Source organism: Peromyscus leucopus, chromosome 7, assembly GCF_004664715.2.
Source record: "Peromyscus leucopus breed LL Stock chromosome 7, UCI_PerLeu_2.1, whole genome shotgun sequence".
Lineage (NCBI taxonomy): Eukaryota > Metazoa > Chordata > Mammalia > Rodentia > Cricetidae > Peromyscus > Peromyscus leucopus.
The window spans coordinates 75330892-75348249 of record NC_051069.1 but is presented as its reverse complement, the minus strand read 5'-3'; the positions used below and the strand labels follow the sequence as shown (position 1 = coordinate 75348249).

The 17358-nt window shown below is 40.6% G+C and overlaps 1 protein-coding gene across 1 annotated transcript in view; it reads left to right on the top strand.

The window, feature by feature from the left end:
* The window catches only part of Ube3d (ubiquitin protein ligase E3D), a 150620-nt gene that overhangs the window by 109828 nt on the left and 23434 nt on the right, over positions 1 to 17358 (top strand). The window lies entirely within an intron of this gene.

Genomic DNA, 17358 nt, shown 5'->3' with positions numbered 1-17358 from the left:
GAAATGAGGAAATGAATCATAGCATTATTTCAAAGTTGCCAATGTTCTCAAAGATAGCAACAGGTAGAGCTGGGACATGATCCGGGATCCAGCTCTGGGGTATGTGTATGTGAGTTTCCTTAGTTCTCATGATAATTCATAAAGAGTTCGGCAAATACAGACCCTCAGCAGCAGCCGGCATGGATTAAACTGTTGTGTGCTCAGCCATTGTGATGCCGTGAAGCTAAACTTGCCATGTGCTGTAATATAATTGGCTCCTCTCTCTAAAGATGTGGTAAGGCATAGCCCCACCAGCCAGGAGACAGCCTGAGAGCCCCAAACAGGAGACTGTAAGAGTCAATAACATCTGAGCTGAGGGAAGGATCTTTTTAGTCGACATCCTCTGTTTTGTAAGCACTGCTAATGGTAATTCTGCCACTTGACAGACGCCATTCACAGGGCTATAGGGACAAACATCATGAATTTTTGTCAGCCCATTTTGGTGTGATACAGAACTTCTGGGGGCCAGCATTACAACAGGACCATGTTTTGAGAATAGCTCTCTTTGACAAGTTTTTACCTTACTGCTGTTAACAACACGAACAAGATAGATCTATAGAGGCACATGCATCTCAGCCAAGCTAAGTAAGCCTGTGACACTTTCTAAGTGGGCTCATTAAGGTGTATAGGTACAATGAACAATAAAGAAGAGGCTCTGTACCTGAGGAACATTACTGGAGCCATCAAGGATTTTTTAATAGACTTTTTAGTTAGATTCCATCCAATCAAGGATAATGCTTACTTTGTATGCACAGAATTCCAATGTTCTGCTTTAAATTGGAGAGTTGAACTACAAAATACCGTTCAGCTGATGAATGAAAAATATTTGAAAGAAAACAAATGATAATTTAAAACTGCACAGCAAAGTGAGATGAATATTCTTTTCTCCAAGTTTGTGCAGAGTCAGTGAGTTTTAAGATAAAGTTAATATCCTGATTGTCATGGACTAAAAGATATGATATATTAGAAATAGCATGTAATAAATTACCAAGTGACTTTACAGTGTGCATAATTGGGTTAAAAAGGCCAAAAGAAAAATCTTCTGAATTTGCCATATAAACTGTGAACAAATTAAGTTACTTTGTAATTGCCTGTATGTACATGTGCATACGTATGAACAAGTACATATACCATCCTCACATAAAATGATATTATGTAGTTGTAATTAACTTTTAGAACAAAAATTACATTGTACTGTAGCAATGGGATTTTGTTTAATTGTAAACAAACATGAAATTTGCAAGGAAATAAATTGATATGCAACCTACGATATTAAGCAAAGTGGTCCAAACTCAGGAAGACAAAACCCAGGTGTTCTCTCTCATTTGCAGATTCTGTCTTGTTAATGCATGCGTTTACATAGATAAATGAGCATCCACTTGTGGAAAACTGAAAGAAATAGAAAGAGGTCCAAGAGAGGGTAAAAATAAGTGATGAGAAAGATGGGGGTGGCAAAGGGACTAGAGTACATGGATGTGGAAACAAGACCGTGCAAGGGTTCATCATGTTCTTACATCTCCTTCCCAGCACCTTTATCTTTGTTCTTTTTGATATTAGCCATTCTTACTGGAGTGAGGTGATAGCTCCTTGTGGTTTAGATTTGCACTCCTGATGATGCTTGATGTTGAACTTCTTCTCTTACTCAGCATTTGTTTGGCTGTTGTTTGTTTCTGTCTTTTGTGAAATGTCTATTTTGATCTAATGCCCACCTTAAACTCAAATTGTTTTGTTGGTAAGTTTGAGGAGCTCATTATATATTCTGGATATCAGCCCCTTGTTTTGCATGTTCATTGCCAATGTTTTCTTCTATCCTGTGGGTTGTCTTCAAACTCTGGTGGGTGTTTCCTTTGCTGGGCAGAGCTTTTTAGTTTTAAGAGATCCCATTTTGTAGCATGAATCTTAAAAGTTCTTATTAATAAAAACAAACCCAGGGCCAGGTGTTGGGGTGAACGCTGAAAGATCAGAGCGACAGAACAAGCCACAGCCACCTCACCTTGCCAGTTTCTCAGCTGATCCTGTTTCCTCAGACTGGAAGCCTTTGAGTCCTCATCCAAAATGAATCTCAGCTGAACTACTGCTCAAAAGCCTAAAAGCTTAACCAGGCCTATTTCCTGGTTTTCACACCTTATATACCTTTCTGCTTTCTGCCATCACTTCCTGGGATTAAAGGCGTGAGTCACCATGCCTGGCTGTTTCCAGTGTGGCCTTGAACTCACAGAGATCCAGATGGATCTCTGCCTTCGGAATGCTAGGATTAAAGGTGTGTGTGCCACCATTTTCTGGCCTCTGTATCTAGCGGCTGTTCTGTTCTCTGACCCCAGATAAGTTTATTAGGGTGCACAATATATTGGGGAACACAATATCACCACACCATTTGTCTGTTTATACTTTTGTTTCCTGTGTTTTCAGGTTTTTGCTCAAAAATTCCTTGTCCATCCCAGTGTCCTGAAGCACTCAAACTTTAAGTCTTGCATTTAAATGTTTAACACAATTTTGGGTTGGTCTTTACTTGTTTATTTTTGTTGAATTTGATCTTTAATTGTTAGAGGTAGGGATCTAGGTTCTTTCTTTTGCATGTAGATATTCGGTTTCTCTAACTTGTTAAAAAGAGTGTCCTCTCTGCAGTTCTTATTCTTTGCATGTGGCTATAGATGTATGCATTTAGTTGTTGGCTTTGTATGGTATTTCTTTGGCCTGTGTCTATTTCCATGCTAATACTGTACTGTTTCATTTATAACAGCTTTGTAGTATGCTTCAAATTCAGGTAGTGGAATACCTCTTATTCAATCATTTTGTTCTTTGGCTATCAGGTTTTTTGGTAGTTCTGTATTGATTTTAGAATTGGATTTTCAAGTTCTATGCTAAATGCCATTGACATTTTGATAGGGATTGCTTTGGACTGTTTTAGATAGATAGGCAATCCATGAACAAGGAATTTTTCCCCCCTTTGGTTTCTCTCAGCAATGTTATTTTTCATTGTATATTTCTTTCACCTCTTTTACTAAATTTATTTCTAGATATTTTGCTTTTTGTAGCTGTTGTGATTGAGATGACTTTTTTGATTTCTATTTTAGGTAATTTACTATTAGCATATAGCAATGTTATTGAGGGTTTGGTTTTTTGTTGTTGTTTTGATGTTTACTTTGTCTCCTGAAATTTTAATTCAACTATTAGCTCTAGTAGTAGTGTCTGATAGAGTTTTGAGGTATTTCTTTATAAAAATCATCTTGTTTGCAAACAGTGACAACTTGATATCTTCCTTGCCAGTGTGCCTGCCTTTTGTTTCTTTCAGTTTCTTAAATTGTCCTTGCTCAGACTTACAGCTGTGCATTAGATGGAAGTGATAAAGGAGCTTGGTCTTTTTCCAGACCTTAGAGGAAACAACTTTCTGCTTTTCTAATCAATATGATGTTAGCTGTTGACTTACTATAAATATTTTTTATAATGTTGGTGTGTATGTGCCTGACTTGTTCAGCAATCTTATTAAAGAGAGATGTCCACCTTTATTGAGTGCATCGCTACAGCAGTTGAGATGGCCATGGCTGCGGTGTTTTTGTCCTTCATTCTGTTGGTACAGTATGTCATGTTTATTGGTTTACGTATATTGAACCATCCTTGTATCTCTGGGGTGAGTCCTATTCAATCATGCTGAATAATATTTTACTGTGCTTTTAGATTCTGCTGGTATTTTTGTTGAGAATTTTTGAATTTTTGAATGTGTGTTCTTCGAAAATATTGGCCTTTATTGTTCCTTTTTGTTGAACCCTTACCTAGTTTTAGTATTAGGGCAATGGCAATGCTGGCCTCAAATGATGTATTCAAAAGAATCCTTTTCTTTTTCTTTTCTTTTCTTCTTCTTTTTTTCAACTTAAGGAGTGTTTGTATTACATCTTTAAATGAGTGCAAGAATTGATCAATGGAGCCCTCTAGGCCTGGGATTTCTTTGATAAAAATAATTGGTTCAAGAACATTTTAAATTTCCTGTTTTTATTTATTTTTTATTTATTCTTTATAAGCTGTAATCTTCACATGCCTATATAATCTCCAAAGTTTTTCTTGAATTAATTTCTAGTCTTATAGTGTGGTCAGAAAAGGTATTTAATAGGATGTCAGTTTTTTTAAAGTCTCCTGAGATTTGTGTTGTAGCCCATCATAGTATCCAGCCTGGAGAATATTCCAGGTGCTGAATGAGAAAGTTATGTGTTCGGCAACTGTAGGATGGAAGATTCCATAGAGGCGTGTTAGATGCAGTTGATCTAGAGTGCAGCTCCTCTCTGCTTGTTTGGATGCTCTGTCTGTGGCTGAGAATGGGGAGTTACAACTCCCACCTGCTATGGAATTGGAGTCTGACCTTTTAGATTTGTTAATACTTACCTTATATTTGGGCACTCTGATATTGAATGCATGTATATTTAGAATTAGTATTTTTGTCTTCTACATTGACCCCTTCTTCATTAAATGACCTTCTTCGTGTCCTTACTACATGTAAAGAGCATTGTACCTGATACTCTATGGCTCTCCCTATTTCTTTGGCCTTCATTTACATGAGATAGCTTAGTCATTTCTTTGCTTTCAGTCTGTATGTACCTGAGAGTGAGTTTCTTAGGAGCAACATATAATTGTGTCTTATTTTTTAATTCAGCCTGTTATTTCATGTCTTTTAATTGGAGAATTTAATTCAGTTGCAGTCAAGGAAGTTATTAGAAAGCCAACCAAGTCTTATCATATCCCTTATGTATCCTGTTTTCTAGTATCTAGTTTTGCTATGGCTCTTTGCTTTCCTAACAATCTTTCTTAATGGTTGAGTGAATCATTTTAGTGGTATGTTTTGATTCTTTGCCCATTATTTTTCATTTACCATCTTTTGATTATAGCAAACTATTTTGAAATGATACCAATTTAACATGATCATAAGGATAAGAACAAGAACAGCAACAAAGAACAAGAAAAAGTCCACCAAGAAAACTCTCCTATGCATCTCTTCCTACCCCATGTTGAATTTTTGCAGCTTATGTTGTGTCTTTCATTGTTGCTTATCACTTAACGCTTCATGTGGTTATTATTTTTAGTCATTTTGACTTTTATTCATGATAGAGGTATGAATGGTTTGTACATCACACTTACAATATCAAGGCATTCAAAATTGGCTTATATAATTACCAATATGTTCTATAACTTGTTTTTTTTTTTCTTTCTGTTTCTTACTCACCAGTATCTTTCTTTCAACTTGGAGAAGTTCCTTTAGCATTCTTTGCACAACCAGTCTGATGGAGATATAGAATCTCATTTTTGGCCAGGAAAGCCTTTATTCCTCCTTCATTTTTTAAAAGTAATGGAATGTGTCTCAGTATGGTGTGTGTGTGTGTGTGTGTGTGTGTGTGTGTGTGTGTGTGTGTGTGAGACAATTATAATTAAAGAAGAGGTCTTAAATTTAAGAGGGAGCAGTAATATGGGAGGAATTGGAGAAGGAGGAAGAGGGATGGTAGTAATATCCTACCATACATGAAATTCTCAAGAAAGCAGGAATGTTTTTAAATTGAAAAATGTTTTTTAAAAGAATAGGATACACTGTAGCTGGAGAGCTTTTGGTGAACTTATTAAGGCCATTCCAGGTAGTTAAAAGGAAGATTTATTTAGTGGGTCACTTACAAATGAAGGGATAGGTAGGTGGTGGGTTCTGGAAAAGACGCAGCGCAGTATGGCAGTGTTTTCTGGAGAACTCTCCTTTGTCTGTCTACCTCTAGCATCCAGGTCCAGGAAACAAGAGAGCATGGTGCATCCCTATCTCAGGTCTTCAGGGTCCTCTCTTGGCCCCGCCTTGTAGGCGTGACAGTTACAGAAGCCTCAGTGGGGGTTGGAACCTGGAATGGCTACCCACTACAATACACTGGAGAGTTTTTTTAGGGGTTTATTTTTTTCTTCTTTTGCTTCTGGTCTCTTACTTCAAACTAGTTTTAATCCAAAAGATTATCGTACTTGGGCAGTGTTGTCGGTTGGCAGGTTCCTCCAGCTGTATAGGGGAAAACAAAATCTCCTGGCACTCCCTTTTAGCCTGTCAGGTTTCCACTGAGAAGCCTGTTGTCGGTGTGTGGAGCCATGCCTGTGTTGTTTCCTTTATTCACAACCAGCCTTGAGCATCTTCTCTTCATTTTTCTCCCCGTGAGCCCTGCTTGTGAGAGAGCTTAGGATAGATGTAGGTGCATTAAATTGCACTGGTGACGTTTTCCCTTCACTACCAGGTATTTGTATTCTTCCCCCGGTGGGTGGGGTGACGAAGTCTGTGATTACTTCTGTGAATTAAGTCTTCTACACCTCTACCATTCTCAAGTCAGTCTCGAAGCCAAATACCCACTTAGTGCTCTAGCACCGCCTTGGTCCCTCCAGGGTTTCTCAGTCCCTGCCATGAACTTTTCTTTCCAGCAATGTCTTCTCAAGCAACCTGACTCTGGGTACCTCTCCTGCCTGTGTGCTGCTATTCTGCTATTTATCTTTTTATTATTACTATTATTTAATGCTTTCTGTTTTTAATTCTACTGTGGTTTTTTTTTTTTTTTTTGGCTCAAGAATTTGTCTTTTTAATCGCTTCCATCTTGTCTCTATTAGAGTTTTCAAAACATTCCTGTTTTCTTCAAGCTCGTTGGGTTTTCTTAAAATACCTGTTTTGAATAGTTATCTCACACATCAGCCACTGCCTTGTCAGTTTCGGTCACCTTCTTTGCAGAACCGGGTGAGGTCAGAGTTTCCTGAAAACTCTTGATGTTTCTTGGTGTGCCTTATTGGGCATTGAAGGATCATGTATTTAGGTCTTCTGAACCAAGCTTGCTGTCTTTGTGCCTATCTTTCTGTAAAGTCCTAGTCGGCTACATGTTTCTATGATGCTGCCGTCATTCATCCTGTTCTGCACCACCCAGCATCCTGGTTAATATCTGCTGAAGTTTGATATTGGTGTATAGCAACAGTTTCTGTGCTATTATGCAACCCAACCTTTGTCCATAGTATTCTGTTGATGTCTGTTCAGAAAGAAATGAGAGGATGTCTAGAGAGAGTAATTTGTCCCAACAAGCCTCTTCAGGGTAGGCACACAGGCCTCATAAGCAGCTACTGAAATTCTGTGTGGCTCTTGATAAAAGTCACCACAGATGGACCAGCCCTAGGCTCCTGTCATACCTATTCCCATCCGAGCTGTCAGAATATGTTACCTGCTGACACACTGTTCACCCACGGTATTACAGCGTGGAATGACAATGAAGTCCACCCTTCATTGGACTTCCTCTTGCTGTCGTAGACTCATAGCTCAAGAGCCTACAACTGGCCAAGGGTACTACGCTAGCAGAAACAGCTGATCAACTATTTCATTAGCCTTGTGCTGGAGCTGTTCTAGAGGCTCTGTCCCTATGGTGATATTTTATTTGTACTGAAATGTGATTTTATTTGTATGTTAATAAATAAAGTTGCCTGGGGGTCAGAGCTAATAGCAAGCCATTGCAGAAGCTGGGCGGTGGTGGTGCACGCCTTTAATCCCAGCACTTGATAGGCAGAGCTAGGTAGATCTCTGTGTGTTCAAGGATACAGCCAGCATTGAAGACACACACCTTTAATCTCAATACCAACCATAGAAGACCTGGAGGTCTGTACAGACAGGCAGTGACTAGGAGGTCATGTGGTTGGGTTTACAACCAATGAGAAGGCAGAACAAAAACTCTATTAAAAAAAAAAAAAGACAGACACTGGAAGGAGGTCTCTTGCGGAGAGGTAGGACAGCAGCGGCAGGAAGGGTACAGTTTTTAATCTCAGCTCTTAGAATCGGCTCTGTGTTTCTCATTGAATAAGACAGTTGGTTACATCTACAGTGTCCCCAAACAGACTTTGCAGGGATGGGAGCCAATGGGATCTGCCAAGTGTTGGGCTTCATGAGCCCACAGAGTATTCAAGGCCAAAGTTTCTTGTTTATCACCCCGCAAAAATGGGGTCTGATACCACACTACCCTCTCTGAGGTTGGGGTAGTACTGGTAAAGGCAGATCTGGGCTGATCCTAAACTATGTCATCTGGGCCTTACAACCACAAGGACCTGAGTAGCCTGGGCTGGGTACACTGGAGCCCACTGCACAGCTTGTGGTGGTGCTGGCTGACACAAGTGTCTGTGAGTCTGTCCTATTGGGGTTGGAGTCTGTGCCTAGTGCTGGGGCGGTTCTAAAACTCCATCAGGGTGTGCTGGCCTGGCCATAGCTGTGCTTCCTAAAGTTGAGGTTGGGTTGTGGAGACAGTTTCTTGGCAAAGAAGTCTGTTTGTAAATTTCAGTCTCACTTACATGAGTCTTACAGTCACCAGGGGTCTGCACTATCTTGGAAAAGAGAAAAGTGTTCCCCAGATACAAAAAGAGTATGCCAAAATGCTTGTCTGTCCTACAGGTCCACAGGAATCTGTCTAGTGCCAGAACTGGCTTAGAAGTTTGTCTAGCATGTGACCAGGACCTTTGTCTTTCTACTAGGGACTTAGTTTCACTGCGGCATGGGAGCTGTGCTCTGAGACAAACATTTTGCTGGTTTTCTGTCCTGCTCTCAAGCCATTGGAGTTCTAATCCTACCATGCAGGCTAAAGACAGAGGAAGTCCTCAACTACTTACCCAAAACAATTCTGGCAGCTTGGTACTGGCCCATGGCCGATGGAGGCCTGTTTGATGGGGCTCTGGGGTTTTGCCCAACTTTGGATTTCACCATGGCAGACCTAATAGTACTGAGTTTCATGGCTAAAGGCAGGAATTAATTCTTTCACCTTTCTGCAATGGGAGATGTCTCTTAGTTCTGAGCTGCTCACTGTGTGGAGAGAAGTGTGGCAGTCAACTGATCGCCCTGCCTTTTTCCGAATGCCTCTTTTGTTTTTGTTGTATCACCAGAAGGCTCTTTGGTGTCTCACCTAAGCCCGTTGGTTTTTGTCATTGTCCTTATTTGACATGTTAAACTAGATGTAGCCTTGCAGAGAGGGGCTGAAGACTCTTCTTACTTGACCACCATATTCCTCCACCCTCTCCCTTCTGTGAAGGTTTCAGATGACTCACACTTTCTGGAGTTTTCATAATTTGTATTTCTAGGAACTTGTCCATTTCATCAACATCTTGAGAATTTTTATCAACTGTTTAGACTATATCTTCTGTACTTGCTGTTGCTGTTATCTGGTTTTAATTGCTCAGCTTTGTTTAGCTCTATTCAATATCCTATTTGCTTATCCATGATATTTCTGAGATCAATCTTTATTAATGTATTTCCTTTAAGAAATATGGAGCAATGGAAGGATCAATGGCTAAGCGGTTAAGAGCATCAGCTACTCTTCCAGAAGTCCCTGAGTTCAATTCCCAGCAACCACATGTTGGCTCATAATCATTGGTAATAAGATCTGATGCCCTCTTCTGGCACACAGGGATACAGGCAGGCAGAACACTATATACATAATAAATAAATAAATAAATAAATAAGTAAGTAAGTAAGTAAATAAATAAAAGAAATAATGGTTGGACCACTTTTCAAGTCTTCCTGTATATTCTGAATGTCTCTTGTTCCTTTGGCATACTTTTGCTTCTTTAATTCTTTAAACATATCCATTATATAATCACCCATAGTGAAATTATCTCCAGTCTTGCAAGCTTGGTTCTGTAAGCTGTTTCTGTTCACTTCCTCATGGATTGGGTGATTTTTATGACGATGGACCCATGGTCTTTTAGAACTTGTTAGGAGTTCTTTGAGGCCTGGACTGAAAATATGTTCCTGCAGAGAGGATATTTGTGAAGAACTATAAGTAGTGGAAATTGAGACAATGAACTTACTCAAGTGACTTATAATTAGGCCGTCATCATGGTGTTGTCTGTCTGTCTCCTTCCCTCCATGTTAGACTGAGTCAGCACAACATCAAGATAGACAAGGAGCTTTACCCACTATCTGCCTTTATAGGGCATATGTTTCCTTCAGCTTATCTTTTATGAGGGAGTGGCAGGATCTTAAGGATGGCTTAAGGATGGCTGATGCACCTATTCTTCAGGGCCCCAGGCTTCCTCTTACCTAGTTTTTCACGAATAAAAGCATAAGCTATTGTGTAGACCTTCAAAGTGGATAAAGCTTTAGGAGGAAATGATTTCTTCAGCCCTGGCTACCTAAGAGACTTAGTTAAAATTGTGTGTGTGTGTGTGTGTGTGTGTACCTGTGTGTGTGTGTGCGAGACAGAGAGATTTTTAGTCTTCTATACGAGATTTATTCTGATGTATTTATTCAGCTCTACCATATTAGAAGAAATAGGAATTAGAATTTTCTATTCTTAAAAAAAAAGAAATGAGCTTTAAATATATTGTAATGTTAAGAATTTACAGTTATCAGTCAACCTTTGTATTTTGGGTCACAGTCAAAGACTGGGACGTGAGTGGGAAAGAGCCAGCAGCTACTGTTTTGGATGAATTTTTGATAGCCTGTGCGTGAGGCTGTGCTTTGTGATCTTACTTAGCCCACCATCACTATTCCGAGAGAGATTCTGTCATTCCTGTAGTGAATACGAGGCCACTGAAGCTTGAGAACGGTTCAGGAGACTTACTCAAGGCTACGTAATGACTAGTCATTCATAATGCTGACCTTGGGTCATCCAGGAAAAAGCCATGCTTGATGTAATCTGTTTATGCTTTAGTGTATTGCCACCTCACAAGGCAGCAAAAATGTACAATCTATCTTACATTTCTACTTAAATTGTGTTGTAGATCAGTGTGGTATTACCATATTAAAAAGATAAGTATGTCTATGGAACACTGAAGGCAATTTACCTTAGGCATATGCTGTTTTACCTCCACTAAGAAAAATTACTTTTAGAAAACCTCCCAAGGATTTTTTTTTATATCAAGTTTCAAAATATATCTGTCAGCCTAGATGAGAAGGTAAACCTTAACCAAGGACTTTAAAAGATGAATTGGTAAATCAGGGATTCCCCTGTGCTCCATAATGTACCCCCAAACAGCCTACTGGATGGTATTTGGTCAAAGCGTTACTAGATAGTTTTCTCCACGAAAATAGTATTTTTATTTTATAAGAAGTTTTTATGTAGGTTTCCTAGTTAAATTTTAACATTAAAATCAGATTCTGGAATAGTGCCATTCTCTGGGCAGTCATTTAACATAGCTGTGCCCGGAGTGCCTGGGTGTTAGTTAATACTCAGGAGCCTTCTTTTCTCCGTGACATTGTGCCCTGCTTAGCAGATTGGAATAGACATTCAAACTGCAAGGACTGAGAGTTTTTCTTTAGTAAGTTTCATTTGCATAAAGTAACCAGTGCAGTGTGCCCAGAAAAGCCAGGAACAGAAGCTCTTGGAAGATGCACTTACCAGAAGCCCGGAAAGAAGAGGATTTCCCAATAGTAGTAACTGAGACCTGTTTAATTATCTAAGCCACTGGGAGCCTATTCTGGAAATTGCATTGTTTTTTTCCCTTTAATTTTCAACTTTTTTTTTTTAATCTAGTGAACTTGGGTGTGTTTCTAAGTACCTGAGACCAACATTTTCTCGCTTGTAAAGTGGTTTTAAAAGCATTTACCTTTATGGTAAGTCACACATATAAATAGTTTAAAAAGTTTAGATTGGTGAAGGATTCAGGTTGATAATGGAATCTGGAGCACAAATTTTTCTCATTATTTATTCAATGAGCATTTGTCCTTTAGGGGGGAAAAACACAAAACTTGAACATGAATTTGAAGTTACTCCTAAAATGGAAAAGTAAAAGTTAATTTATTTCCTTCATATAGTTGCTCTGTTTCCATTGGTTTTGCCTGCCTGCCTGCCTGCCTGCCTCCCTTCCTGCTCTGTTTCCATTGGTTTTGCCTGCCTGCCTCCCTTCCTCCCTTCCTGCTCTTCCCAGTTGTGCTTTGGAATCTCAAGAATGAGTGGAATTTCATTACCTTTGAGAAATTTATTTGTGTGTTGGGAGTAATAATTGGGGACATTTTCCCATTTTGAGCTGTTCTTTTGCCCACATCCTTTAGAAAAAGAAGGATGAGGCAGGGCTCTTGACGGAACCTTAGCCTTGGCCAGTTCTCTAAGTGACCCCATGCATCTCCTCTCCACGGCCAGCGCTAGTCTTAAGAGTACAGGGATAACAACCAACTTGCAACATCAGTGACTTGTGGAATGCTGTTAAGTGCAAGAGGCTGAGGAGACAAAATGAAAGGCCTCTTCTATAACGAGGCACAGTTGTACCTCAGTGGCTGTGGAACACTTGTTCCAAGAACCTCTCTATACCAGATTCCAAGGATACTCAAACCCCTTGTTTGAAATTACATGCTAATTTGCGTATAGCTGTGTTAATACACAGCTCTCCTTAGCTGGTTGCCATTTGTAGATGTGAAAGTCCCTTTAACTGACTTTAAGTTGCAGATGGTGCTTAGTACCTGACTTTTTAGAGAGAGAAAGTGTGTGTGTGTGTGTGTGTGTGAGTGTGTGTGTGTTCAGAGAAAGTGTGTGTGTGTGGTGTTCAGGTAACATACATGCCACAGTGCATATGTGGAGGTCAAAGGATAACCTATAGGAATCCGTTCTCTCTTCCACCAAGTGGGACCTGGGGATTGAACTCAGGTCATCAACAACTACTTTCGCCCACTGGGCTATCTCTCTAGCCCTGTATTTGTTTTTCTGATCTAAAAGTTCCACTTGAAATATATGTTAGATTTTGTCTATGATGATTTTCTTTCCAAAGATACAAATCTGACAAAGGTTTAGTGGTCTACTTATAAGGAAATCATTATAGATAAATAGCATGTTAACAATACTCAGAACATTTTGGGCTTTGGCCCTGCTATGAAATGAGAACATATAAATGTAGTAATTCTTAAGAAGCCTGTTGACAAGGAGACACCATTTGTTGATAGACAGTGGAGAGGTAGAACTGAGCCATTTATTGGTCCCCACCCTTACCATCAAGCAAGGTTCCGTCATCTCTCAGAAATATACTTAGTGAGCACCTAATCAAGTGGGAAACATCAGACCTCACTTACATATAAAATGGCTGTGGGATAGTCATTTTTCAGTATAGCTTTTATATGTGAAGTCCTGAGTGTATACTCTAGTTTTGTGCCAGCTCACACGGGCCCACGCTGGGATCTGAAGCCTATAACCGAATCTATAAGAGGGATGGCTTGCACACTCCGGCTAGTCGCTGCTAATGTTATGCCTATCCTCTGTGATCTCTTGTAATCTACTTTGGCCATATCACAGCTCAAAGTTAATGCAACACAAACAACATTATTTAGCTTGTGTCTTAGGGGCATGAAGCTCTAATTTGGGGTGAAAATGACCCAGTATATTGCTTTCAAAGCTTTATTGCTTTTTGCTAGTTCTCATTTTTCCCCACCCCAAGTTATTGAACATTCTCTAAAACTTCGAACTTCTTGCTTCTAAAAATATGCCCTCAACTCTTTATTGTCAGGAAAAAAAAAAAAATAGAGAGGAGAACATTTCCCAAGTTATAAGGGAGGGGGAGAAAATGTGGGCATTACGCTCGGGGTTTCGCACAACGTAGCCACACTGAGGCCTTTGGGATGAAGGTCATCCTACAAGAAGCTAGAGGGACTGAGAAAGTCATTTGATAAACTGGGAGAGAGCAAGAATGGATGCAGCTTCTCTTTTTTTTTTTACCCCCTGGCTTTTCTCAGTTCTCAGTACCCATTTTCTTGCCACCACAGGTATTCACTATGATGCTGGACACTAAGAGGTAGCAGCTAGCCTAGATTGCTAAGCAGGAAGTCACAGAAGAGTCAGAAGAGTAATACAGTCGGGAGAAAGGGCTTTTGACAGAGCATCGTTATCTTTTTTAAGCTAGGAAGATTCCCTTTCTCACCAGTCTTTAGTTGTCTATGGTTCTTTAACTGAGGCCGGGGCCCCTGGGAGGTCTTCCCCTTTTGTGTTAGCATGTCTCTGGATACTGTTACTGCTCAACTCTTGTTTGGGCAGCTATTGTCACTGAGGTATCATGGGTAGAGCTTCCCTGTTGTTTTTAGAGATACAATCTCACAGCAGGCTTCCTGGTCCTCTGGCCCTTTCAATCTTTCTGCACCCTCTTCCTCAGCATTCCCTGAGCCTTAGGTGAAGGAGGTCAATGTGCAATCATGTACACACAACATGAGCACAGGTGGTTTGAGTCCCACCGTAGCGCATGCCCACTGGTATCCACTTGGCAGCTGGTAAAAACTACCCATGGGCTTTGCCTGGTCCCAAACTGTCTGCCTTTATGAACTAGCCTTCAGGTGGATTTACTACAGTCATCCATCCTCATTTTCTGCAGCTAGGTACAAATTTGTGAGATTGTTTTTGGAGTTAGTGATATGCCTAGAACAGAGAATAACTACTCATGTTGTATAAGGATTTAAAACAAAACAAAACAAGGAAGCGCCTGGTTTGTGTTTGGTGCCACATTTGATTTTCTTTAATTCATCACTTTACCTGGCACGCTGGAGGAACCTAGTGAACATATTGAGTGAATGACTGCCTTCATACGCCCATCAAAGCAAAGCAGTTCATTCTGCAGTGAGTAAATGAATTCATTCAGCAGTAATAAAGACAAGAAGCAAAACTGCCCCGTTCCACACCATGTGACCGTATTGTCTACATCTCAAGAACAACGTATCTCATGACTTTGCACATAACTCTGAAACGCTTAATAGGGTTTTCTATGTTCCATTTCATGAATCCCTTTGTGTACTTAAGTAGAGTATTGATTATATCGCTTCTACTGGAAAAACAGCTAATTCCACAGTGTCGTGATTTTACCTGCTATTGTCCAACCATGGTGGTTGTGCATTTTTGTTGTTGTTTTGTTTTTGTTTTCCAAGACAGGGTTTCTCTGTGTAGCCTTGGTTGTCGTGGAACTCGCCCTGTAGACCGGGCCAGCCTCAAACTCACAGAGATCTGCCTGCTTCTGCCTTCCAAGTGCTGGGATTAAAGGTGTGCACCGCCAGCTCCGGGCTGAAAAACAAGGTTTTGTGGGTTACTTATTGTACAACTGTCCTTCTGTGCTAAAGGGGGGAAGCGAAAGGATGAGTGTGGAAGGAAGAAGCATAGAGTAACTGAGCTCCAAGTTCATTAATGACACAGAGTAGAAATGGATCGTGACCGCAAAGGAAGCCACATTCTGTGGAGAATGAAATGGGGTTGCTCTTAGCAAGAAGAATGTAAGGAAAAAATAAACAGGGGAGACCTTTTTGGTACACTTGGTGGGAAGGAGGAAGAACTGTACCTCATCACTCAGTCAGAGCCAAAGAATGGGCTATAGCCTTTACCAAACTTCAGAGCAAATGTCTTGATTTAGAGACAAGCCTGGGTTCTTGGAAGCATCTTTCTTGGCCCCAAGAAGAACATGAAGTGTCAATCATCTGTGGATCCGAGTGCCTGGCCTAGGGTGCATTGGTTGTGCGTTGAGCTGGTGGTTGTGTATTGAGCCTTTCTGACCCATGACTATGGAAGCTTCAGCCAGGGTGGGCTTCGGCCCCTTGGATGGCATTTCTGGAGATTATACAGTTAGTGGGAAAGGCACGATTCCCTTTCCTGATCATCCATGTTCTTTTACACACCTATAGCCTCACTGGGGAAGCCATTTGTCCTTCAGAGACAGTGGCTCTAGTGAGAAGCACGTGACTCAGTTCATTTTGCAAGATCTAACCATGTTGAAAGGGTCTCAGTAGAAGTGCAGCGTCCTCCCCGTGTGGGCCATGTGCTAAGCCGAAGGTTGCTGTGGGACACCTTTAGCCAACCTTTAGGCAGACTCCTAGTGAGGGCTCTGATGTGGTAATGGGTCTTATTTTCATGTCATTAGAAATCAAACAACAAAAAACATTTGCTGTTTGAAATATGAGATCCTTTTCTTATTCAATTTAAAAGCGGTGTCTTGGTAACTGCCTTTTTATTCTGTCCCCAAACATATGATTATGGTCCCTTACCACATAGGAGGATGCTGAGAGAATCCAAAATGGACCTATGATCATCTTCTGCTTCAGGTAACGAGTGCAAAGACTATCGTTAAATCCATTCCTGTACACTCTGTGGTGGGTCTGGGGATTTTTTCTTTTTTTTTTCTCCAAATGTTCTTGCTGTGACCTACTTCTGCAAATAAGAAAAATTATTTTTCCATCTTTGTGTGACATTATGGCTATGGTGACCCATTCCCATGTGTCTCGGCATAGAGGGCCTCATGAGGATAAGCATTAATTATTTTCAGGCTGCTGATGCGTCACCTCTGTGGTATCCATATTTGTCTTCCCAGAATGCATCATCACTCTCGAATTATAGGTGCTCTTGTGGGATTGGATCTTCTGAGTTGCTAGACTGGGATGACATGTTACACACGGAAAGTAACCACTTGAAAAATTAGTGAGCTGAGCCGAGTGTCAAGACCAAAACTAGCCACAGTGTTCAGAACTACACTTGAAATAGTGTTCACACTACCAGTGTTACTACCAACCTGATTCCGTGTTTTAAATCACTTGCTAATGGAAGGTGTCTTTAAATATATTTTTTCAGCATGAAAATTATCACTTAATTTGTGTGTGTGTATGAGAGAGAGAGAGAGAGAGAGAGAGAGAGAGAGAGAGAGAGAGCGAGAGAGCGAGAGAGCGAGAGCATGTGTTACAGGGGGTACATTCACCTGTACGTTAACATGTTGGGGCCACAAGTGAACTTAGCTTGTCTTCTTCTATAGTTCTCCACCTTGATTTTTGAGACAGGGTTTCTCACTGAACCTGATGCTCACCAGATGTCTGAGCTAGCTGGCCAGAGAGTCCCTATGATCCACCTATATCCGCCCTCCCCCGGTGCTGGGGCTAGAGGCATACATCACCATACCTGACTTTTTATGTGGGTGCTGGGTATCTAAACTCAGGTCTGAATTTGCTTGTCATGCTTGGAGAGCCTTGGGTTTACTCTCTAAGCCACCTCCCCAGGCTCTGACTCTGAGTCTCCAACTCTGAAGATGTCAATATAGCAGGTATCTTTTGTATAATGTAGGAAATCACCACAGACTCCCCATGTCCTCTATGACAGCTGCTCTGGAACTAGGAAAAAGTCAGAGCTGTTCCCTTGACCTCTGGAGGCCAAAGCTCTGCAATGTTCTAAAGATCAGATTGAAAACATGAATGTATTCAAATCCTATGGTGGAAAATAGTAAAGCTCCCAGTTCTTTGAAACAACAAACAAAACAACAACAAAACCTCTGCCCTACAAAAAGAACTTAATTTGTTTGACACCCCTGCAGGAAAATAGCAAACCTGGCTTCCTTCAGGTAATTATTCATTCCAGGCACCAGATATGTGCT